This window comes from Numida meleagris, chromosome 19, assembly GCF_002078875.1.
Source record: "Numida meleagris isolate 19003 breed g44 Domestic line chromosome 19, NumMel1.0, whole genome shotgun sequence".
In the NCBI taxonomy this organism is placed as follows: Eukaryota; Metazoa; Chordata; class Aves; order Galliformes; family Numididae; genus Numida; species Numida meleagris.
Genome location: NC_034427.1, coordinates 159,409 through 184,838, shown reverse-complemented (window position 1 = coordinate 184,838; position 25,430 = coordinate 159,409). Strand labels below are relative to the sequence as shown.

The 25,430-nt window shown below is 49.6% G+C and overlaps 1 protein-coding gene across 4 annotated transcripts in view; it reads right to left on the bottom strand.

The window, feature by feature from the left end:
- Positions 1–1,642, bottom strand: part of EPB41L1 (erythrocyte membrane protein band 4.1 like 1) — a 72,652-nt gene extending 71,010 nt beyond the window's left edge. For 2 of the 4 annotated variants that reach the window (XM_021416349.1, XM_021416353.1), the window contains exon 1: positions 546–1,642. The gene's annotated coding sequence lies outside the window, so the exon portion shown is untranslated. Of the gene's footprint in view, positions 1–153; positions 429–545 lie in introns of those variants that run through there. The other 2 variants (XM_021416344.1, XM_021416348.1) reach the window with 2 other exon arrangements.

Here is a 25,430-nt window from a genome sequence, read left to right as displayed (position 1 = left end):
CCCTGCGCAGCCGGTGCGCAGGGTGCTGCGGGGCCGCCGCTGCCCGGCCCTGCCCTGGAATCTCGCCGTCTCGAACAGAATCCCCGCTGGGTCTGGGAGGGAGGAGTCGCGTTCCGGGGTGTTCCCCGACGGCTCCCGTTGGCGCTGCGCTACCTTCAACCCGCCCGGTGCGGCTCGGTCCGCGCGGCCGTAGCGCCCCTCTCCCACCACGTCCCTTCGGGGGCTCCCGGAGCCCGCTGCTGCGTGTCCTCGCACGGCGGAGGAGCTCAGCCTCCCTTGAGCGGGAAGTTCGGGGCGAGCGCTGCCGGAGCGCGCTGCGGGGCCTGGCACGTCCCAGGCGCCTGCTCCCGCCGCGTGCAGCGCTTGCACGGAGCGCGGTGCAGCTGCGGGGGAGCCCGGTGGCCGCCCGAGCCCCGTACCGCGGAGTGTCTGCCGAGCAGCGCCCTCTGGGAAGTGCAGCCCTGTGAAGCTGGATAAATAGCAAGAACCCCTCGGGGATAAGTCACCGCACCGGAGCCAAGCGTGAGGAGGTGGCGTTCACTTACTAACAGAAGGTGTATCCTCTGGTAGCACGTATTCCCTTTACGGAGTTTTTGCCTTTGGCCCTCTGCAGCTGTGCCATGTTTTCAGGTGCTGCTGAGTGGGTGCCACACCTTGCTGCTGTGGTGCAGGATTTCTGGGAAATGGTCACAGGAAAAAGATGGCAGTGTAGCGTTGTTAAAAAGATGTGGTCTGGGCACAGTCTTGAGGATGGTCACTGCCTGTTTCCACCCTTTAGGTTACCCAGTGGAACAATTGCTGTTCGAGAGGTTGGGTTCTCTCGTATCCTAAAGGGAAATTTAAATGTTAAAAGCAAATTTGGGTCAAAAATTTGGTGGGTGACGACGTGCATACAAATATTCTCAGTACAGTTTCCTAGTGCATTGCAGAGCGTGTTCCCCCTGTGGAGCTGAGCAGCCTGAACAGGAATGTGCAGGGACAAATCCCTTCAGGGAGGAATCCCTCCCAGTGCTGTGCAAATGGCCCTGAGCTGTCTGCCAGCTACCAGGAAGCTAAATCCCTCCTTTTCAGCTAAAACTGAAATTCCTCAGCAGTACTGAAGAGGCACAAAATCCAATCTATATGGAGACTTGGCCATACAGCCCTCTGCCCCTAAAATGAGGAAATGAGCTTAATTTGCAAAATATTGACCATCATCATGTGATGGGCCCTCTTTTTATTATTTAATAACAGACAAAGAAGATTTTTGCATCCTTGTCAGTCTCCTGCTTCATTATGGCAGCAGTGGAGATACCTGCTCAGGTATTCCACACGTGATAGATTGGGCAGAGGAAAGGGATAGTAAATTTATAGTAAACGAGCAAGAAAATACAGAAATTCAGAGCAACCAGCACTTCTTTGGTTATTCACATAAATAAACATCTCCAGAAGTTAGCTTTTTCATTAGGAAGTGTTGTTATAGCAAGCAGTTGTTACACAGCCAGATGGAACTGCATGTTGGCCACTGGAGAGCTTGGTTGCCCAGTGTCTCCTGCCTGACAATGTGGAGGAAGGAGCCTGCAAGCACTGCTCCCTGCCTGGCCAGCACCTCCTTGGGAAGGCAACCAGGCAATCAGGTCACGCTTTTGCCACCAAAGGGTGATCTTGTGGCCACATTCTCATGGTCTGGAAGAATCAGCTTGAAACAGCAACATAAGAAAACAGCAGTGCCAGTGCGAATAAATGAGGACTGGTGTAAACTGAAAGGGCTTGTGGTCATTTGATGGTTCAGTGTTAGGACGGATTTGGCCACCGGGTCTTATCGGGCCTTCTTGAGAACCTCGTGTTTTTTGTGTTGTTATTTATTATTATTTTTCTTTTATTCCAGCAAGTTTTCTTACTACAACTAATATCTACAAGGAGTTCGGTCTGCCTCTTGAATAGAACGCAAAGAAGGTTATCTCATAGGTCGGTCCTGACCCTTGAAGGTACTTCTACAATCTTTGTTGCAACATTGTTTTCAATGACTCCTATTTCATTCAGCACTGGTGTCCCTGACAGAAACAGTAACTGCAAGCACTCAATGCCTTCCAAGCACAGAACCAACTACGAGTCAGCCCTCGCAATATCAACGTCAGGGAAGTGCTCCTCCGGTTATTAATAATCATTGCAAAGTATTCCTCATCAGATCTGCAGCAGAAGTTGAAGTGCAATTGTGTTTGCCCTCACTTCCGAGGCAAGGTGAGCCTAGGGGATCCCCACCTGAGCTGCAGCTGGAACCGATGCTCTTTGATAACAGCCTTTCGTGCCCCTTGCTTGTTTATGCAGGATGTGAAAAGGCCCTGTGTGGCCTCCAGGCAGCCAGCTGCCAGCTGGGATCAGTGAGACTCTCCCTGTGCGCTCCTCATTTCCTTCCCCCTTGACAAAGCTGTGCCTGCTGTGAGGCACAGGAGTCGCGTGAGGGCTCGCACAAATAGTCAGCCCGGCTGGAAAGGGAACATGGCTCCTGGTGCTGGGCTCCTGGGTGCTTTCTGGATGGTGGGAGTGCACTGGTGGCCTTCCAGCAGCTCCAGACAAACATTTCCATCCAAAGAAAACATATCCAGCTCTTGGTGCTCATGCAAGACCACCTGGTCCATCTTCCTCCAGGCCGAGTGGGGCCCAGAGCCTGCAGAAGTCCCTGGGACTGAGATATCATCAGAGAAATTAGACCAAGCCCTTACTTCCCTGTCTGTCCAGAGCCCTGATGTTTCAGGGATACGCAGCCTTCCTTCTGCTTCTCAAACTTGACCTAGTATCAAAATGCAGTCAGTGCCTACCGACCTTTGGGTATTTGAGTGTAGCTTCAGGTAGTTATGCACATCACTGACAACTAAGAATAAAAGTGACGGGGAATGCATTTTAAAAATTTAACTAGAAGAGATTAATGACCCATCTATTATTTGTGAAACATCCCAACTTAACACCTTGCAGAGGTAAGAGGGTTGCAATGGAAAGAACTGTACCAGCTCAGGGAGGCAGAGAGGAAAGAATGTTGCCCACTTTCCAGGCAGGAAACCTAAGAGCCAGGGCGGGATATGAGTTGTTCTGTGGCAGAGCTATAACATGCAAAGTAACCCAGGAAAGCACTTTTGCTACAGCCATCTCACCCGGCCTGTGGGGCAAACGTGGCCCACAGTGAATCCATGGTGGGCTTAGGAGAGACAAATGAAGAGAATAACAACACTAGCAACCAATTACTCCTTTCCGTGAGCTGTAAGAAGGAGAAAGAGCTGGGCAGGATCTGCTTCCACCTGCAGCCCCAGCTATTTATCCATGTTTCCCCTGCAGGTTAGAGTTCACTCCTTTTTTCATGGGCTTTCTACACAGACCAAATGGATGCAATCCTGGCCCACAAACACCTGGAAAGCCTCAGCTCCATTCTGTTACAAGCCTGGCAAGGCTGAGACTTTACCCTAGATACTGTAAGATGGGCAGAGAAATGGGATATCCTGTGTCTTTCCATTCTGATGCTGCCAGGAAATTATCTGTTCTCTTGGGGGGACACCCTGGCATGGGTCTGACATGCTCTCATTAAAGGGGAGGCTTTGACAACTTAATTTACAGCCAGCTTGAGAATGGCAGGGGTTGAGTACGTGTCTGATGCCAGCCTGCCCACCGAGAGCAACAGCTGAGACCCACCCAGCAGAAACCCATGGCACCAAGGAGAGAGAAAACAAAGAAAGATGAAGAACAAGGCACAAACTGGAGAGCAGACATGGTCGTGTTTGCTCCCTTGATGCAAACACAACTCTGCTGACTTCACTGCTCTGAGGCAGAAGAGGCTGATGTGGTAGTACCTCCCAATGAAATATCTTGTCCTCTCACTTGGCTCCTGCATCCCCTGGCTGCCCTAGTTAGGTAGGTGCTCCTTAAAGCTGGCTCTGTGCTAAACTGTTCTGCTCTGGGGAGCCACAGAGAAAGGTGCAGTATGAATTACTGCACTGCAGTAGGAGTGCTGACTTTGGGGGACTGCCCCAGCAGAAAATGCTATTTCTGTCTAAGAAAGAGCTGTTACTTAGCTATTACTTATCAGTGCAAACATTTTGAGACTGTGTGAATTTTTCTACTAAGAATCATAGATATGCAGGGGACATGAAAAACAAAAAAAAAATCTGTTCTGGATTTCACATTTTCATGTTACCAGTTAAAAGTCCTAGTGTCCCAGCTCCTAGAGCCAGATGGCTGTGCTGAAATGTCAGTTTCTAACAATTGTAGATACAAAAGAAGATTGAAGTATAAAAGCTGGAAAGTCAGAAAATTAATCAAGAGAGGGTCAAGAAGTCCTCCTTAAGTGGAAAAGGCACCACACAACATGGGTCCCTTACAATCATCCAGCCTGGCGCCTTGCACAGTGAAATCTGAAGCAGTGGCCCCACAGCTTCCATGAGGTCTGATGGCTGAGCAGAAGGTGTCCATGGGAAGCTGAGGAGTGGTGGTGAATGGACCATTGTCCTCATAAAGCTAATGACTTCTTCCATACAAACAGCATCTCAGCCATAATTTGAATCAGTCCAGTTTCCAGCCACCAAATCTTCCTGGAAAGGGTATAAGCTCTTCAGGAGGGACTGGCAAGGAAGGAGGGGCAGTGGCATGGCTCTCTATGTTAGGGAGTGTTTTGATGTTGTAGAGCTCAGTGCTGGGAATGATAATGTTGAGTCCTTGTGGGTAAGGATCAGGGAAAGACCAAAGAGGCTGACATTCTGGGGGTCTATTATAGACCACCCAACCAGGATGAAGAGATAGATGAAGCACTCTATGAGCATTCTGCCAGAAGTCAAGCGATTGTTAGCCCTTGTTCTTACTGGGGACTTCAGCTGATCTGACATTTGCTGGAAGTACAATACAGCAGTGAGGAAGCAGTCTAGGAGGTTCCTGGAGCATGTGGAAGATTACTTCCCAACACAGTTTACCAGTAAGAGCCTACTAGTGGAGGTGCCCTGCTAGACCAGCTGTTTACAGAAAAAAACTATTGGGAGATGTAGTGGTCAGAAGCAGTCTTGGACATAGTGACCACAAAATGATCTATTTATCTATTCTTGGGAATACTTGAGGAAGTCAGGAGGGAGTTCAGCAAAACATCTGTGTTGGACTTCTGAACTGTATAGAAAATTGGTTGGGAGAATCCCTTAGGAGTCAGTCCTGAAGAGCTAAGGGGGATCAGGGAGTCCGGACATTCCTCAAGAAGGAAATCTGAAAGGCACAGGAACAGGCTGTCACCCTGTGCTGTAAGGTGAGCCATTAGGGAAGAAGAATGTCCTGGCTGAATAGTGAACTTTTGGGACCCACCCAAGGGTGCTGAGAGACATGATTGCCAAGCTGCTTTCCATTCTTTGTCAGCAGTATTGGTCAGCTGGGGAGGCCACAAATGACAGGAGACTTGCTAATGTGCTGTTCAACTACAAGAAGGGTTGGAAGGAGGATCTGGAGAACTATAGGCCTGTCAGCCTGACCTTGGTATCAACGAAGGCACTGGAGCAGCTTATACTGAGTGTGATCATGCAGCATGTGCAGGACACCAGGGGATCAGGCCCAGCCAACATGCGGTCATGAAAGGCAGGTCCTGCTTGACCAACCTGATCTTCTATGACAAGATGATCTGCCTGGTGAAGAGGGAATGGCTGTTGATATAGTCTGCCTAGACTTTAGCAAAGCCTTAGACTCTCTCTCCCACAGAATACTCCTGTGGAAGCTGACAGCCTGTGGCCTGGACAGATGTACACTTCACTGGGTAAAGAACTGGCAGGACAGCTGGGCCAGAGAGTGGTGGTGAATGGAGTTACATCCAACTGGTGACTGGTCACGAGTGGTGTTTCCCAGGGGTCAGTATTGGGGATGCCCTGTTTAATATCCTTAATGATGATTTGAACGAGGGGTTTGAGTGCACCCTCAGTAAGTTTGCAGAGGACACCACGTTGGGAAGAAGTGTTGATCTGTCAGAGGGTAGGAAGGCCTTGCAGAGGCATCTGGATAGGCTGGATACATGGGCTCATGGAATGAAATTCAACAAGACCGACTACTGGGTCTTGCACTTTGGTCACAACAACCCCAAGCAGTGCTATAGGCTTGGGGCAGAGTGGCTGGCAAACTGTGCAGAGAAAGACGGTCGGGGGGGTTAGCTGACAGACAGCTGAACATGAGACAGCAGTGTGTCCAGGTGGCCTTCTTGGCTTGTGTCAGAAATAGTGCAGCCAGCAGGAGCAGGAGGTGATCATCCCTCTGTACTCAGCACTGGTGAGATTGCACCTTGATTACTGTGTTCAGTGCTGGGCACCTCACTACAAAAAAGACACTGAAGCCTTGGCATGTTCAGAGAAGGGCAATGAATCTGTGAAGGGTCTGGAGCACAAGTGTTATGGGTAGTGGCTGAGGGAACTGGGATTGTTCAGTTTGGAGAAGAGGAGGCTCAGGGGAGACCTGAAAGGAGATTGTAGTGAGGTGGAGGTCGGCCTCTGCTCCCAGGTAACTTGTGATAGAATGAGAGGTAATGACCTTAAGTTGCATCAGGAGGTGCTGAGGTAGGATATTAGGAAAAAATTATTCTTCAAAAGAGTGATCAGACATTGGCACAGGCTGCCCAGGGAGGTGGTGGAATCACTATCTCTGGAGGTGTTCAAGATGTGGCCCTGAGGAACATGGTTTAGTGGGCATGGTGGTGATGGGTTGATGGTTGGACTAGGTGATCTTAGTGCTCTTTTCCAACCTTCATGATTCTATGCATCTGAGTAATGAGTTCTCTGTTACACACATGCCTTTCCTTGCACTGGTGCCTGCAGCCCCCAGTTGCATGCCCAGTTTCTGGGCATTCTTCTGTAGATAGTGAGCAGAAATTCTTCAGTCTCCCACCTCTAGGCAGGTTCTTATGACCCCAACTGCACTTGCAACCCTATTTTGAATCTCATTCAACATCATAGATAACGTCAGTGAATACTAGTGATTTTAAGACATGTTTGGGATTCTGCTCCATACAGGAATCATAGAATCGCTCAGGTTGGAAAGGACCTTCAAGATCATCAAGTCCAACCGCAACCTAACCATACTGCTCTAACAACCCACCACTAAATCGTGTCCCTGAGCACCAGATCCAAACGGTTTTTAAACACATTCAGGGAAGGTGACTCAACCACCTCCCTGGGGAGCCTGTTCCAGTGCTTGACAACCCTTTCTGGAAAGAAGTTTTTCCTGATATCCAACCTAAACATCCCCTGCCGCAACCTGAGGCCATTTCCCCTTGTCCTGTCACCACTGAGAAGAGACCAGCCCCACTCTCGCTACAATCACCTTTCAGGTATTTGAAGAGAGCAATGGTCTCCCCTCAGTCTCCTCTTCCCCAGACTAAACAGCCCCAGTTTCTTTAACCGTTCCTCATAGGGCATATTCTCCAAGCCCTTCACCAGCCTTGTTGTCCTTCTTTGGACCTGCTCCAGCACCTCCATGTCCTTTCTGTACTGGGGCGCCCAAAACTGAACCCAGTACTCGAGGTGAGGCCTCACCAATGCCGAGTACAGGGGCAGGATGACTTCCCTAGCCCCGCTCACCACACCATTCCTGATCCAAGCCAGAAGGCCATTGGCCTTCTTGGCCACCTGGGCACACTGCTGCCTCATATTCAGCCAACTGTCCATCAGCACACCAAGGTCCCTTTCCATCAGGCAGCTTTCCAGCCACTCCTCCCCAAGCCTGTAGGGTTGCCTGGGGGTTGTTGTGATCAAAGTGCAGGACCCAACACTTGGCCCTGTTGAAACTAATATGGTTTGCCTTGGCCCATGGATACAGTCTATCCAGGTTCCTCTGCAGTGCCTTTCTACCCCCTGGAAGATCAACACTCCCTTGGTGACACTTGGTGTCATCTGCAAACTTACTGAGGGTGCACTCAATCCCCTCATCAAGATCATTGATAAAGATGTTGAATAGAAGAGGCTCCAGCACCGAGCCCTGGGGGACACCGCTCATGACTGGCAAGGGGATTATTTCAAAATAATCTACACCTGTGCTGTCTGCTCTCAGCTAGGGATCACCCGAGCCTCCTCATCCTGAACTTGGGTCAGAGTGGGCACTGCCAGGTCCTGCCCATGGCCAGTGGGAAGCTGGAAAATAAACATTCAAGGGCAACAGGGAAGGTGGCTAAAGAGTTGCTTTCCCCTTGAACCAAGCCAGATCTTCTATGATGACATTGTGGAGGCCTGTAAGATCTCTGTCACTGTGTTTTGCCTCCTCCCTCACCTCTCCTGCAGGCGGGTGCCTGCCAACACTCACTCGTGCTGCTGAGGAGGTGAGGATCAGCCCATGTTCGTGTTTTACACTCAGCAAAAGCCCAGGAATGAGTAGGGCTGCAGAGAGACCACGTGCCACTGGTGTGTGTCAGACCTTACCATGCCCCTCTGCTAAACAGGTTGGAGCACAAGCAGCCTCTGTGCACTGGGTGATGCTGAATTCATACTGTTTTGTCCCAGCTCCTTGTAAATACTGACCTTTAGTCCATCTCTCAGAGAAACCATCTCCTGTGACAGGAGTGTCCCTCCCCAACATCTAACGGAGAGAGAGAGAAAGCTGGGGTGCCTGGGATCAGGAGCAGCAGCGTGCTGGGAAGAGCTCTTGATTAGTCCTCACCTCTGGCTCTGCTGGGTGGGAAACTGCTCTCAGCATAAGCCCGAGCTCTCCTTGCAGCTCTGTCTGCACGCCAGCCTGTGCAGGTGGTGATGGCAGCTGAGGCCACGTGGGTAGCTGCCATGTGGTTATGTCAGCTCTGCCCAGCACATGCGGGAATGTGACAGTGGTGGGGACACTGCAGCCCCCCAGAGGCAGGGGAGGGCTCTTGTTTCCCTGAAGACCCTCCTGCTCCTTGCCTGTGCTGATTCCCACCCAGGGCAGCAGGACAGCCCTGGCCATGGCAGCGGGAGGAGTGCCCAGACAACAGAGATCCCCACCACCTGGCAAATACATGCTTCCCTATCCTTAGGAAAGATGTTGCCTTCTCACTGTTGGGGTCTCCTTCTCTCCAGGGCTCTCTCAGCCTGGTTCTGCTTTCCCCTCCTCAGAGGGGAGCATGAGTCTCTACAGAGGCCTAGGGCAGAAGCTGTGCCAGTGCCACTGCTTTAGGCAGTGTTGTATTGTTCGAAGCCACAGCCCTTTCTCACCTCCAGGAACAGTAGGAGCCCTGTTTGCTGCTGCCTTCATGTGTCACTGCCTCAGACTGTTCCTGCCCTGCACCACATGGCTTGCTCCCAGAAGGTCTAAAGCCCTAGGTCCCAGCCAGCTGGGGAGTAACTTCTCCAAACTGAGCACCAGCACTGATAAACTGAACCTAATCTTGTATGGAGCTGTGCTGGTCACCCTACCTCCCTTCTGTGATGCCCCAGGGTCTGCTGAGCTCTCTTCCCCTCCAGCCTGGTCAGCAGCAGCTCTTCCCACGCATTGTCAGGTCTCCAGCAAGGCTCTGGTGGAGACATAGGGCTTTTGGCCTTGACTCCACAAATGCACTGGGGCCAGAGGAGCACCCTCCTGGGTGATGCCTGCACTGAGAAGAGGGAACAAAACAGCACTCCGCTGAGCTGGTGACAGAAGTCAAGGCTGGGGAAACAAACCTTGTTTTGTCCCAGATTCCTGCCTCCCCCATCCCCACAGTGAGCATCCTCCTCGCTGCAGCCACAGGTCTCAGCCCCTGCATAAAATCATAGCACAGCTGGGTTGGAGGGGACCCTAAAGCCCACCCAGCCCCAGCCCTGCCATGGGCAACACCTCCAGGTGCGGGGTAATGCTTCAACATGCAGCTGTGAAGACACTTCAAATGCCTCCACTGTCAATTTCCTTGGATGGAGAGTCTTGGCAGCAGCCAATAGTGGAGTCCCAACCCTATTATTGCTTATCATAGGCAGGGTCGCAGATAATATTTGGGAAATAAATGTCTCTGCACAGCCAGACACTGCCAGGAAGTCCAGCACCCAGCTGGGGCCTCTCTCAGTGGAGGACTGGGCTTGGCACTGAGGTCCCCTTTTGCTCACATGCCTGAGACTCTCCAGCCTCTGCCAGCTATAGCTGATGCTGGTGAATGGGGCCAGAACTGGGAGGAGGGAGCAGACCTAGCAGACCCGGCAGGGCTCTCCAGCCCTGCTCTCAAGGACAGAGCTGATCTCAGGCACTGGAACAGGAGTAGGAGTTTTCCAGGGGAGGGGCAGAGCCAAGGACTTTTTGCACTGTCTGTTGGTTCATCTCTGAAGCACACTGCCAGCAGCACTGATGGGGCTAACCCATGCTTCAGAGATGTCCCTGAAAAGCCAGCATTTGGAGGGTGTCAGGAGCAGTCACAACAGGTAAAGCAGGGTCCCCACCTCAATCCTTGTGACATACCCTGCACCATCAGCTTTGCAGGATCCTGACGTAGAGCCTCATGATCCTGGACACATTCACTCCCATTTCCCTTTCTTGGAAGGGACCAGTGAGGTCTGGTTCCTTGAGGACTGGGTACGGCGAAGTAATGGTTAATGGCCTTCGTGAGTGGGCAGCGCAAGACAGCACTGATGGGTTCAGTGAGTCCCAGTCAGTAGAATCAAAGAATCAAATTTCTGAAAATCCCAACAAGCTAAAATTGACGTGGTTGTGTATTAGACCGGGACCAGACAGAAATGCTAATGCAGAAATGCCAGCATCTTCCCTTTTCCATAAACTAGTTGGACTGGCTTGTGGGAGCACTGGTGAATTCATCCTCCCATCTTGGCTGTAGAAGTTTGCACATGGAATCATAGAATCACAGACAGAGAATATCCTGACCTGGAAGGGACCCACAGGTGTTGTATTAGGCGAATAACGGAGCACTCGGGCTGTAATGCAGAAGGCCCTCCCCCATTTTGCTCTCTATTGGTTGGCCTACTTACTTGAACCCGTGTCGTAAGACGGGAAGGCTGTCCTTCTTTGTTTTCATAACAAGGTGTATAACTACCCCGTATATGGGCTTTTCAGAAGTGAGCGGACAGAGTGGGATATTCAATATGATTGGCCAGAAGTCTATATGAGCTTCTGGAACAGTCTAGTAAAAGATAAGAAATACTATATAGTTCTGTAGCTTTTACCAATAAATGCCATTTTGCTGCTCATCATATTGATGTGTGAAGTGCAGTTATTGGCCAGGACTGGGTTTTGGTTCTCTGCGTGCAAGGGTAATATGAAAAGGGTCGCCAGAGTCCGGTAACACACAGGGATCACTGAATCCAACTCCTGGCTCCACACAGACTCACACAAAATGCAAACCCTATGTCTGAGAGTGTTGTCCAAATGCTTTTTCAACTCTGTCAGACCTGATCCTGTGAAGAACACTGCCCTGAGGATCGGTAACAATCAGAAAGATCAACACAAAGGAAAAGTCGTTACAAAAGATGTGGAGGGACCAGCACAATAGAAAGGTGCTACAAAGGACGGGAAGTAGATCGCCCACCCAGATAAGAAGATTTTGGGCTCAGAGGGAAAAGCTTCCCCCAAGGAGGGATCTCCAGAAAGAGATCCTTCCTCAGTGGCAGTCTGCCCTCAAATGAGGCCTAAGAGGGCTGGAGCCAGGTTTCACCTGTGCTCCCAGGGCTGACTGGGTCTTTCCTTCAGGTGCTCTATCAGTGGTTCAGGCCATGATTCAGCAGTTCCCATTCAATCCACCCTTCATTTCACTCCTTCCGGTGATCCTAGAGACTCAGAAGACTCACAGGGAGTAGTACAGATGTTTCAGTGGTACCAAGAGGGGGAGGTCCACCTTCCACAGCAAGATACAGGCCATATTACTGCCCTGGGTCAACACTTTGGCTTGCACTGGGGCACGTCCCAGCCATCTGTACCACACCCATTGGCCAGATACCTGTGGCTGCATAACTATATCAGGTACCAAGGGGGGTGGTCCTGATCAGCCATAGGGACGCGATGAAGGTGCCCTTAGCAATGAAGACCGGAGTGTTGACCACAATGTCAGTAGGCCACGTACCGATCACCGGAGGGACTACCGAGCCTCCCACCTTCAACAATCTCCCCCAAGGCGCAAGTAGGCCACACCACCTTCGTTCTACTTGCACCTTCCAAGTCCATTCTATTCTATGGGTACCAGGATCTAGATTCTCAGAGGCAGGCAGCAGAAGGTTATTTTCATTACCAATTTGGGGTCTTACCCAATTGTCAGTGCCCATAATGTGGATCCTAAAAGGGGAGGCCCATGTTGTCAGTAGCATCTTCAGGGCACTGGGTCTGCCGTCTCTAGCCCTTTCATTCAGGTCCCACAGGGTTTCATAGAGTCTCTTTGTCCACCCCTGCAGGGATGGAGAGCCTGTCTTCAAAGTAGCCTTCAGGATGCCATTAAAATGTTCAATGAGGCCTGCTCCCATTGGATTATACGGCAGATGAAGAAGCTACTCAGTGTTGTTCTCTTCTACTCAGCGCTGTATCATTGCGCCCATGAAGCATGTACCCTGGTCACTCTCGATGACCAGTGGAGTCCTATATACCGCCATTAACTTGGTTGAAGCCTTGATGGTGTAGGCCTGGTTTGCTTTTGGTACCAGATGGGCCTGCATCAGTCCACTTGCCGTGCCAACACAGGTTAATGCAGGTATAAAGGAATGCCAGTAACCCAATAGACCCAAGAACTCCTGCAGCTGCTTTGGTGCTGTACGGACTGGGAATGCTAGAACCTTATCTATGACAGCTCTGGGTAGTACTTTGGTCTTGCCTGACCAATCTACCTCCAGGAATTTCATGGACAGGCCCGGACCCTGCACCTTCTGAGGGTTTATAGCCCATCCTTTTTCCTGCAGATAGGTAGTTAATCAATCTGCCGCCTGTCCTACTGCCTCCAGTGAGTCAGATGTCAACACAAGATCATCAGCAGAGCAATACAAGCTAACAGTGTTAGGTTTTCTCCAAATTGCCAGGTCTCGTGCCACTAGGTTATGGCAGTACATTGGTGAATGCACGTACCCCTGTGGCAGGACCTGAAAGGTCCACTGCCTGCCTCCCCATGTAAATGCAAACTGGTCTTGCGATTCTCCAGCAAACGGAACACTGAAGAATGCATTTGCCAAGTCTAGGACACAATGGTAGGTTTTTCTTTCCCTACTCAATGCATCCGTTAGGGAGGCAATATTGGGTACGGCTGCATGAACAGGCAGCATTATCTTTTTTAATTCTCTATAGTCTATGGTCATTCTCCATGTGCCATCTGACTTCCGCACTGGCCATATGGGGGAATTATATGGGCTATGTGCAGGTCTTATGATCCCAGCTTTTTCTAAATCCTGCACAGTCCTTGATATTTCATCTTGCCCCCCTGGCAGTCTATACTGCCGCACATTAGTAATCCGGCACAGTTCCGGCAGGCAAATAGGCTCATGCTTCGCATGGCCTCTCAATATCGCCTGCACCACCCGGATACTGATACACCTCTGTCAGAGTCTGAACTCTCCTATGGTTGTCTGGAGAGCCAGACCCCATCAAATGTCTATGCCCAAGATGTATTCTGGGATGGGGGCAACAGACACCTTATACTCCCAGGGCAGGAGATGCCCAACCCCCAATTTCAACCACGTCTGGGTAACTGGAATGGTCTGTCCCCTGAAGCCACCGATCATCGCTCTATCCCCATTAATCTTAGTCAGATCTCCATAAATAACTGATGTTTACATGCCTGTGTCAACCAACACCATAAACCTTTGTACGTTCTTTCAGGACCAAAAAATGGTCAGCTCAACAGAGGGCCTCCGGTCCCATCTGGAGGCCCTAGTTACATGGAGACTAATATCCCCTATCAAGCCATGAATTGGGCGAGAGCCAAGTCTTTTTCCTCAGGTGGTTCAGGCATTGTAGCTCGAGTCACTTGGAGCAGCTTTTTCCTTTTATTGGAGACTATAAAGTCCTCTAGTTTCCAAGTATTTTCTGGTATTCGTTCAATTATTTGTACCCTTGTTCTTTTGGAGATACTTCAAAATTTTTCTCACCCCTTAGTTGTTTCCATAATTGAAGCAAAAAGTGATTAGGTTGGCGATCAATTTCAGCAAAAGCCACCCCGGCCCGTATGAGGTCATTAAACATCTGTTTTCAGGACACCTGTTTGGGGGGCCAATCGGGTTGTCTGTGGGGCAGATTTTCTAGTTTTAATTACTGGATATACCTCAGCCCCTTCCACTGTCCTAATATTACGCCTTGCCCTTAAGCGCTCTGTCTCCCCTAGATGAGCCACCAGCTGGGAGGCCTGCTGAACAATGGCCTCTGAGGCCACCGGGGGTTCAATATAGAGTGTGCCCATTGTAAAATTAGGTCCCTCATTCCAGATGAGAATTTTACTAAATCAGGACTTTCAAAGGCTCCCTCTTAAATCACCTCTTTCATTCCTAGCTCACAAATATATGTTTGGAGGTCCTCCATGGAGTACCATAAACGTGCATGCACTGGGATATCAGCCTCAATCTTTGCCTAAGGGCAGGGTGCAAGGTAATGGATGCGAGCCTGGAAACTCTCTGCCCACATATCCCATAATCAGAGTAACCAAGCCAGTACGCTTTCCCTTGGTTTCTGCCAAAATCATTGCACCAAATCCATCAATTCAGACGCTGTATAAAGGCAAGCTGTTACATGGAGATGGATTTGGGCAGGGGGCCATGATCAGGGGCACCCCTGCTGGTCTATCCTGTACCTTTTTTTTTTTTTTTTGCATCACTACAGGACGGATCTCAAAGGGATGCACCTCAAGTCAGGCTTCAAGATCCCATCTTGAGATTTTTCCTGTTGGATTACCCAGGTCTACTGGTTCAGGGCCCTGAGTATTTTCCAATGCAATGCTCCATATATGCTTTAAACAGGAAGTTAAACTTGTTTTTTTCCCTGTCAGTAGGCCAAGCTCTTGCTCAGGTTTCTCAGTGTGGTCATGCAGTAGTTGGTTCTCATTTTCTCAAGTACTCTTTGAAAGTTCTGCGCAATTCAGTGCCATTAATAGTGCCCATAGCCAGTTGGCATTCCTTTGTAATTAGGATATTTTTATCTAATCCATAGAAATATTTTGCCATGCCAGATGGTGATTGGGAAATATTACCACTATCCCACAAGCGACCCCATTTTTCAACTATGGTTACTAGTCCATAAAAGGGTGAGCCCAGAAATCCTGGGATGTGCCCCAGCAGGGTTTTATCTGGAGGGAAAATGTTCTCTCCCCTGGCCCACTTAAAGATGATCAGAAAGAAATCCATTTTAATATTTTAGTCTGCCTGGCTTACCAAATACAGTGATCAGAAAGACCTACACAATGGAAAAGGCATTACAAAAGAGATGGGAGGACCATCACAAAAGCATGGTGCTACAAAGGAAAGAAAGTAGATTGCTCACCCATTTCAAAAGATCCTGGGCTCAAAGGGAAAAGCTTCCACCAGCTTCTAGAACAAAAAATTCTCCTCAGTGGCAGACAGCCCTTAAATGAGGCCTAAGAGGGGCGGAGCCTGGCTCCACCCTTCAGGTCACACAGGTGAATTGCCTTCACCTGTGCTCCCAGGGCTGACTGGGTCTTTCCTCCAGGTGCTCAATCAGTGGTTCAGGCCATGACTCAGCAGTTCCCATACAGGAGCCTGTTCCAGTGCTCTTTATAAAGGCTTTTTCAGACCATGACTTTTCTTCTCCTTGTGTGGCTGGTGTGCTGATGCTAGCCCTGCCTATGCATTGGGGTCAGGTGTTCTAGCACCACTCCATACAGCTGTGTTGCTCTAGTGGCACACACTGATTTTTCTGGTTGATTAATCACTCTGTGGTCAAAGAAGACCTGGAAAACTCAGGCTAATGCACTTTTCCCTGGCAGCTTTTGTCCCTCTCCATCGATCAGTGCTGGACGCATCGCTCACCAGCTCCATAGGCCCTGCAGATACTTTGATTTGTTTGGGCAGAAGAGAAGGGTTAAGGGCTAATGGTGCTAATGGAAAGCAGTCAGTGAGCTGTGTTGAGTTAAGGACTGCTCTGCAGTGCCATGAGCTCTGGAGCAGACTAGAAATCTCTCTCCTCTTTGCTACTAAACTTGTAGGACTATGCCTCACTAAGGCTCTGTGGATCTGACTATGGCATTGAAATGCAAGCTCCCTGGGAGCATCCCCCCTGTGGAGCAATACCTGCTCTGTCCATGTATCCTGCTGATTCTTTGGGCTATATATACTGGATAGAAATGCGGGCTGTCCACTTCTCACAAGCAAAGGTTGCACCTTGATATCATGATGATTCAGCAGGTCACATTGCTGAGAGCCAAACTTCAGGACTCTGGGATCCAGAGTAGGCTGGGATCTGTATGTCCACCTGGAAATGACACATGGGAGAGGACACCTTCTGGTAGAAGCATGTTGCGGGAATCCTAAAAAAAAGCCATTCAAAATGTCAGACCTTCAGCACGAATCCATCTGCTACTGGAGCAGAGCCAGGTGCTGTCTCCTGGCTGCTGCAAGGACAAAAGCCAGCTACTGTAAGGTGAGAACAGGACCTAGTTTCCAAAACCTAGGTGCTGCTTTTACCTCCAAGCAGAGAAATTCCTTCAAAAACCCACATTAGCACCAGTTCTTATTATCCATGTAAACATCTTTCTGCTGCAGAACTTGGGTATCCTCTAATTGTGTGAACTCTTTGCAGCTATAATTGACAAAATACATCTGAGCTGATCATTTCTATTAGGAAAAGATTTTAGGACTCAAATTAGTATTATGATCTCTTACCAAATGCTGATAACAATGCCTCCCAGATCAGCTTTATTCCATGACAAGACTATGAGCAGCAACTGAGCAGCTCCCTGCTGTCACATTTTTAGCCCAGGCACTGCAGCTCAGGAGCAGTGCAGAGGAACTGAAATTAGCTAGAAAATGACTTCCAAAGAGCCTTGCTAAACTGCCATGAAAATTTAACTATCCAAATGCAAAGCCTCTGTGCCTGTTTGCTTTTCCATCATGGCAGAGAAAATGGAAATCCAGTGATACTTCAACACACACGTCAAAAGATATTCATCACTTGGGGTGAAGGGGCCAAGTCCTGTGCCGTGCTGCTGCCCACCAAAGGGGAGACCCAGTCGCTCTGCTCCATGGGCTGAGGGTCACCGTGTGCTAACCATCTGTGAATGGGCATCAGTGAGATAAAAACAAGATTGTGAAATATTCTACACCTTTTTGTCATTAATAGCAGAATCTGAACCTATTCCTTTAAAATATGTGAAATTCTGGGCAGGAATATAGTTAGAAAGAGTAAACAGTAACCTGTGTATGCTCTTTTTCTGCCATTAGAAGAGAGACGATGGCCACAGCTGTCCAGCAGCTCCCAGCACCTGATGCCTTAGCACCAGCTGCCAGCACACTGTGGCAGACTGTACATTCACTGGTAAGGAAGTTGAGCCAGAAGGAAAGAAATGTCCTATGAAGCTGGAAGATATTTGCCTATGTGTCCATCTGGATAATAAATATTAATTAGCCTAGGTGTGAGCAAGATTACAAAGGGAAGAGGTAGAGCTCTGAGAAGTTGAGCACCCAAAAGAGCCTCAGTAGAAGAGAGGGAGGTGATGAGGGTAGGCAGCCATGTGTGCCATAGGTTCCTACCCAAAATCTGCCCTCCAGTCCAAGGGACATAAAGGGGCGTGGGCCGGGGACAAAACTGCATCCTGGTCCCTGTGTTTTTACAACAGAGCCCCTCATATCTGTGGAGGGGTGCCCACAGGGTGGGACTTCCTGCTTCTCCATCCTGACAAACTGCCAGGGAAGGCAGATGAGCTGCCACAGCTGGTCCTAGGCCCAGTTCAATGGGTCATGTGTGCACTAGTCTGATCCCTGAGGAATGTTCACGTGTGCTGATGTGTGGGAAGTGGAGTCATAGTGTCATTACACTTCCAAGCCATATGGCTTGAGTCTTCTAACTGACAGCCAGCTGAACATGAGACAGCAGTGTGTCCAGGTGGCCAAGAAGGCCAATGGCATCCTGGCTTGTATCAGAAACAGTGCAACCAGCAGGAGCAGAAGGTGACAGTCCCCCTGTACTCAGCTCTGGTGAGGCTGCACCTCAAGTATTCAGTTTTGGGCCCCTCACAACAAGAAAGATATTGAGTCCCAGGAGCATGTCCAGAGAAGGGCAGTGAAGCTGTGAAGGGTCTGGAGCACAAGTGGTATGGGGAGCAGCTGAGGGAACTGGGATTGTTCAGTTTGGAGAAGAGGAGGCTCAGGGGAGACCTTATCACTCTCTACAACTCCCTGAAAGGAGGTTCTGGTGAGATGGGGGTCAGCCTCTACTCCCAGGTAACTTGCGATAGAATGAGAGGCAACGACCTTAAGTTGCATCAGGGGGTGTTCAGGTTAGATATTAGGAAAAATTTATTCTTCAAAAGGGTGGTCAGACATTGGAACAGGCTGCCCAGGGAGGTGGTGGAGTCACTGTCCCTGGAAGTGTTCAAGATGTGGCCCTGAGGGACATGGGTTAGTGCGCATGGTTGTGATGGGCTGACAGTTGGACTAGGTGATCCTAGTGGTCTTTTCCAACATCAAGATTCTATCATTCTTGGGGATGAGGAAACCAAGGGGTTCCAGAGAACCATTCCTCACACATGCCCTGAGCTACTCCACCACACCCCAGCTCTCATTCCTATGAATAGCCGGTGCTTGCAGATCACCAGGATGGTCCCTGGAAGTAGGAGGAGGTGGCTAGGCAGGGCCAAGGCAGCAAGTGAGTGTGTCGTGTCACAGTGACCCTGGGGCCCCAAGGTCACTCAGTGTGTCCCCATATGAGAGACACACTCAAGCTGATGTGAGATGTCTTACAAACCTGTGTGACCCAGTCCTGCACAGAGAGCTGGAGGTCCTGGCATGACTGAAGGGCAGAAGGCAGCTCTGGGAGCATAGAGCTCAGTGATGCAATTCCAACTCTTCACACAGACAGCAGCACTGTGCTTGTATGGCCTTGGGAAAGTGCTGAAAAGACCCCACATACAACCCTGCTTCTGCAATCCAGCATCCAAAAGAGCAGCAATACACAGAGATGTCCTTGTGGATATGCACAGAGCTCAACTTCTCAGAGCTCTACCTCTTTCCTTTGTAATCTTGCTCACACCAAGGCTAATTAATATTTATTATCCAGATGGACACATAGGCAAATATCTTCCAGCTTCATAGGACATTTCTTTCCTTCTGGCTCTTTTTCTATCACTTAGAAATATAACCCCTTCTCCCATCAAATATAGTCTGAAGCTCTGTTAGTCAGTCCAGCCAACTTGCTGGATATGTACAGAGCCAGAACAGCTCCTGGGGCTTCATCTGAGGGTTGCTGGGTGGAGCCCAGCACCAACACCCAGCTGCAGAGCTTGTACCACCCTAACAAAACTACAGCTTTGCTCCTAACATACTGAAAACCTGTACTAAGGACCATCTGATAGCTGCCCCAAGGAAGCAGATCTCACAGGGCTCCACCTCTGCCAGGTGCTCCTTTTCACCACCTGTCTTTGCTCTGCTCTGCCCTCGTGGTGCTAATTTGGCTGGGGGGGTTCCCAGGCTGGTCAACAGGGACTGACAGGCAGAGGCACCCTGCAGACCCAGCAGAACCTCTGCATGTGGGTGGCTGCAGAGCTGCCCTTTTAATTTTCTGGGGATGAGAAAGGGGAGCACTCAACCTCTCTCCAGGTGAGGCTTAACCTTGCTCCCTCCAAACACAAACCCAAACACTGTGCATTCTGTAACCCATGCTCAGCTAATGACCACCGGGCAGAACAGAGGGTGTGGGAGCACGCTGCTGTGCATACTGAGCGGGCTTGCTGGTGACAGCCAGCATCCTGCGCGTGACTGACATGAATATGGGGCCAGGCCAGGATGCAGCACCCTGGCTCAGCTCCTGTCCTGGATGGAGTCAGGAAAGCAATTCAAATGGAAATGTCTTGCTGCTGAATTAAATAGCCAGTGTGAGAAGGAATAAGAATAGAGAGAGCCTAGAAAGGAGGCGTGCAGCTGCAGGGATGAGGAAGAAAGAGAGCAGGAGGGGTTCTGCAGCAGAGAGGGATGGAGACAGAGGGGTCGACTGAGGGCAGAAGGATGACAGCATGGCAGAGGGACAGATCAGAAAGGGGAGAACTGAAGGTACATTTATGGAACACGTTTTCATATTCAGTGGTGCAGCACACCAAAACAGCTTCCACCTCTTGCCACTGGCAAAGATGCCCTTCTCAGGCAGCAGGAGGGCGGGCAGTTTCTCAGGAAGAGCCCCAGCTGCCTCTTGACTCTGACTGCACAGCTGTGGGTGCCTGGAGGTAGCTCTTTCCCTCTGCCTGATAGTCCCAAAAGGCAAGTGGGACCTCAGGGAGCTGCTCCTCTGCATGCTCTACTGGAGCAGCTAAATCCTTCAGCCTTTGTGGCATGATGCAAGGAAAACCTCCCTGCACTTTTAATACTGACCCTAAATTTCTGTGGAAGCAAATTAAGCCAACTACTCCACAAAACATCCTTTGCAGACCTGAGAAAAATGATTACTAATCTCTTTGTCATGATTTTTAATGTTTTAGAAAGCTGTTCTCATGTCCTTGCTCAGGTTTTGTCCTGTAGTACCTAGACAGACTCCATTTGTTCATCTTCTTGCAGCTTGTGTTTTCCAAACTTCTGACCAGACTCATAGCATCTCCTGTGTGCTTTCTCCCATTTGCTAACTCTTCCTTTTGACAACCAGCACAAAACCCAGCAGGATGCTCCTCTGGCTGAGATCGACTTTGGGGCGAGCAGAGCAGCGCAGTGACCATCCCTGCCCCAGGAGGGACACCAAGCTTACACCAAGCTGTGTGTTCCTGCCTTGCTCACAGCAGCAGCAGGCTGCTGAGTCTGACCAACAGGACCTGCAGAAACTCTCCAGCAGTAGGACTGCCCTCCAGCCAGGGAGTTTCTGCTTGGTATTAGTGCATTGCATTTTTCCTGCTTTGCATTTGTCCTCATTTAATTGTATTTTATAAATTTCAAGCAGTTACTGAGTGATTGAGTTCTACTTTTTTTTTTTTAATTCTGATTGCATCCTTCAAAAGAGTTGCAGCCCTTTGCTATTATTTATTATTTCTGTATTTTATATGCATAACCACGCTTCCATCAACCTGGTGGCTAATGAGGACCTGATGCTGGACAGGCCCTCACAGGACCTCACTTAACAAGTTTTCCAAGTCTGAGAGCATCTAAGAAGCCCCTGCTCTCACAGCTCAGAAATGTTTCAAATGCACTCCGTCACCTCCATTTCCTGAGGAGCAGGCCCCATGGGACAGCACAAAAACCCAATGACATTAAGACAAATTGGATCTACTGCTGCCTGTTATCAGCTGGGCCACTTCCACTGGCAATGACGGAAACTAAATTGGTTTAATGTGTTGCATTATTGGCAAATCTTCATTGGATATATTGTTCTTGAGATACTTAACAAGCGATTGCACAATGATTTCATTCTATATCATTTTAGGCATCAAAGTTACTGGCGAATAATTTCCCTTTCTCCCTTGTCAATGCTACATGCTAAATTTTGCCCTCCTCCAGTCCTCAGGGACCTTACATGTGCTCCATCTGTTTTCTGAGATAATTGCTAATGGGCTCAGAGATTACTGCAGCTCACTTCTTTTGCACTCCAGGGTAAATTTTATCATATCCTGTCAATTTCAAGATGTCCATTCTTTGTTATTCTTTTCCTTCCTGGGGCTCCAGGCTTTGGTCCAACTTGCTTGTGTCCACCGCTAGTTTCTTGTCACTCATCCTTTCAGATGGGAAATAAATCTTTCCTCACAGGACAGGTACATTGGAGTTCTTGGATGCTCTTCTTTCTTCATCAAGGAGGGTCCAGCTCTGGCCAGCCACACTCTGAAGGGAACCAAACCTTCCGTTCTGGACCACTTGCACAAACTGATGCATTCACTCCTTCTGGGGATGTACTCTGAGCTGAGCGGACTGCCAGGACCACTTCTACTCACCAGAGCACTGCAGTCACTGCTGACTGGTCTGCACAGCCACACCATGCAGGAGGCAATCTCTGCACAGGAAAGACTGCAGCAGTATCAGTGGAGCAGGAGAGTGGTGGTCATCCCACAGCTCATCCTGGGATACGTGAGGTGCAGCACACATCCACGGATGGGTAGGGAGTCATCCCAGAACAGATCACCTTACATCAGTGTTGCCATGTGGGGTCACATGGGAGTATCCAGAAGCCAGCAAAGACTTGATCTGAGCAGTACTTGCATTTTCCAGATTTAAAAAAGGGAAATCTCATTTGCATCCAGATATGGAGTCCTCAGCACAGGAGAGACATGGATCCATTGGAGTGCTTCCAGAGGAGGGCCACAAAAATGATCCCAGGGATGGAATGCCTCTTCTACGAGGACAGGCTGAGAGAGCTGGGGCTGTGCAGCCTCGAGAAGAGAAGGCTCTGGGGAGACCTGAGAGCGGCCTTGCAGTATCCAAAGGAGAGCTACAGGAAAGAAAGGGGACAGACCCCTTAGGAGGGTCTGTTGTGATAGGAAAAGGGGAAGTGACTTCAAACTAAGAGAGGGGAGATTTAGATTGGATTTAAGGAGAAAAGTGTATTACAATAGGGGTGGTGAGGCACTGGAACAGGTTGCATGGAGATGTGGTAGGTGCAACATCCCTGGAGACTTTCAAGGCCAAGCTGGATCAGGCCCTGGGCAACCTGATGGAGTTGTTGTATTCCTGTTCCTTGCTGGGGAGTTGTACTAGATTACCTTTAAAGGTCCCTTCCAACTCTAAGGATTCTATTCTATGATTCTATAGTTCTAAGTTTTCATTAAATGGAACCCTGCAAGGAACAAAACAAACCTAAAAAAGACAAAACAAAGTGTCACTTCTGAAAAATGAAAATGCCTGTTTTTTTAAAGCATAGTCAGCAAGTATCACTAAAGTGGAAAGAACTGTTGATGAGCAGATCCCAAACTTTGACTGTGGGACAGTTAAACATGAAAATTAGGTTTCTCCAGCGCAATGCTGCTTCAGTGGGACTGGGGATCAGAAGACAACCTCAGCTTACTCCTGCAGTCTTCTGCATCTCCTGGGTCTGCTGGATGGTGCAGAGGAAGGATGTGAGAGATGCCAGGCGGAGAGCATAGCTGTGGCCATCAGGAATGTATCAAGGACTGCTGTGGCAGAGATGAGTGCACAGGCTTTGTAGGCAGTACACCAGCTCTTGATAGGTAACACTAAGGTCAGGAATGCCAGAAAGCAGCTAGGGAGTCTCCTTTCTGGGGAACATACCGGCACACTGCCTGCAGCCTGCTCAAGGGCTGAGCAGAGCTAGGGAAAGAAGTGCTGGGGAGCAAGGTGTCCTCATTCCTCCACATCTATCACTGATGGGAGGCCTCCCTTTGGCACTGAGGTGGGACTGCTCAATAAGGCCCCTTGTTTCTTTTGTGGACAATCAGGCAGGGAAGGCACAGAGCAGGTAGCATCAGCTATGATGTTCTCCAGATGCAGTCATACACCAGAAACTCTGTCCCTGGGCTATAGCACTGATCACCACTCACCTTAAAGCTACAAGCAGGACTCACAGGGAAGGGCTTTAACCAGAGTCAGTGCTTGGTCCTATTGCAAAAAGTTTCTCTCTGTCTTTCTTACTAACCACCTTTAAATACTGAAAGGCCACAGCGAAGTTTCCCCTGAGCCTTTTCTCTACAGGCTAAATGACCTCAACTCTCTGAACCTCTCCTCACAGGAGAGGTACTCCAGCCCTCTGAGCATGTCTGTGACCGCTGGATTCTCTCCAACAGTTCCGAGTTCTTGTTACGTTGAGTTGAATGCAGAACACCAAGTGGGGTCTCAAAAGGGTGGAGTAGAGGGAATCACCTCCCAGTATGGACCCTGAGGAACACACTTGTTACTGACCTCCACCTAGACATCCAGGTATTGACTGTAGCTCTTTGGGTGCAGCCATCCAGTCAACTTTTCACCCACTGAATAGTCATCCATTCATCAAATCCATCTCTCTTCAATTCAGAGACAAATATATTGTGTGGGACTGTGTAAAACGCCTTATGGAAGTCCAGGTAGATGACATCTGTTGCCCTCCCCTTGTCCGCTAATACAGTCACTTCATCATCCAGAAGGCTGCTAGACTAGTCAGGCATGAGTTGCCCTTGTTGAATCCATGTTGTTGTCCCACATCACCTCCCTGTCATCCATATGGCCTAGCATAGCTTCAAGGAGGATCTGTTCCAGGCATGGAGATCGCAGGGAGCTGGTGCAGTGCTCCGGGTTTGGGGAGTGGATGAGATCATGAGCTGCTCTGCTACCTGAGGAGGATTCAGCTAGATGTAGGGCACGAGACTCAGCTGCATAGACTGCAAGGACCCAAGGAATGAGTTCTCTGCCTGTCTCTTGGAGGGCTGCAATGTGGATGGGAGCTCCAAAGCTGTTACTGCTAGTGCTTGCTCTTTTGGCAGTGATGCTTCTTTGTTGGTTTTTTTTGCTTGTTTGTTTCATTTTTTTTTCCCTGTGATTGCACTGGCATAACAACACTGAAGAGGCTTTTCAACAGTGCTTCCTGGTCGTGCTTAAGGCTCTCCACCCCCTCACTGCAGATGGATTTAGGCTGTAAAGGAATGAGCATGATGCCTGGGAGGAATCCCTGGAAGTGCTGCACTCTGCCTGTCAACTACAGCCTTGAAATGCCCTGGTCCCTGCTGGGCATAAAAGCACAGCAGAGGTTTCTACATGGTTCTTTTGTCCTCCACTAGAAAGGACTCTTTTCAGCTCCTGGTCCTTGTCTTCTTGCTGCTCATCAACACTGATGCACAGTCCGAGCTCTGATGCTCGGTGCTCTGGTTGGTTGGCACTGCTATGCCCACATCATTGTCCTGGCTCGTATGCCTGGCTCTGCAGTCCAATACAGAGGAACTTCCCTAGTGGTAATGAACTTCCTCTGAGGATACTCAGAGATTGCCTGTGTCAGTGAGGCATCCCAGTGTACTACAGTGTGTGTGTGCTCCAGCAACCGGGGGAAAAGAAAGCTGTGAGGTACCAGTGCAGCTTCTCTGCACTGCACTGGCACACAAGCAAATGCTGCTCCTGCAACACAGCACTGAGGGCTGATCTTCCACAGCCAAACCTTCTGGCACCTGGGCACAGTGGAGGAGGCTGCTCAAATGGAGCTGTACATATTTCCTGCTTCCCTGGAAATGAATGGGGAAAAAATGGGGCAGAAGCAACGCCATTCCCACTGCACTGGTCATCAGCTGAACTCACCCCACATGCCACGAGTAGCTGCTAGCTGGGGATCTATTGCCAGATGGCGTGGGGAGATCTCCCCTGGGAACTGGAGAAGAGCACTGTCCCCTGCAGGCCCTTAGGAAGGCTGCATCAAACTAATGATGCCAGGAGGTTACTTGGTTGTCCAGCCTGGCCTCGATCTCCTCAGGTCTTGGCTCTCAACTCCTGTGGTACTCA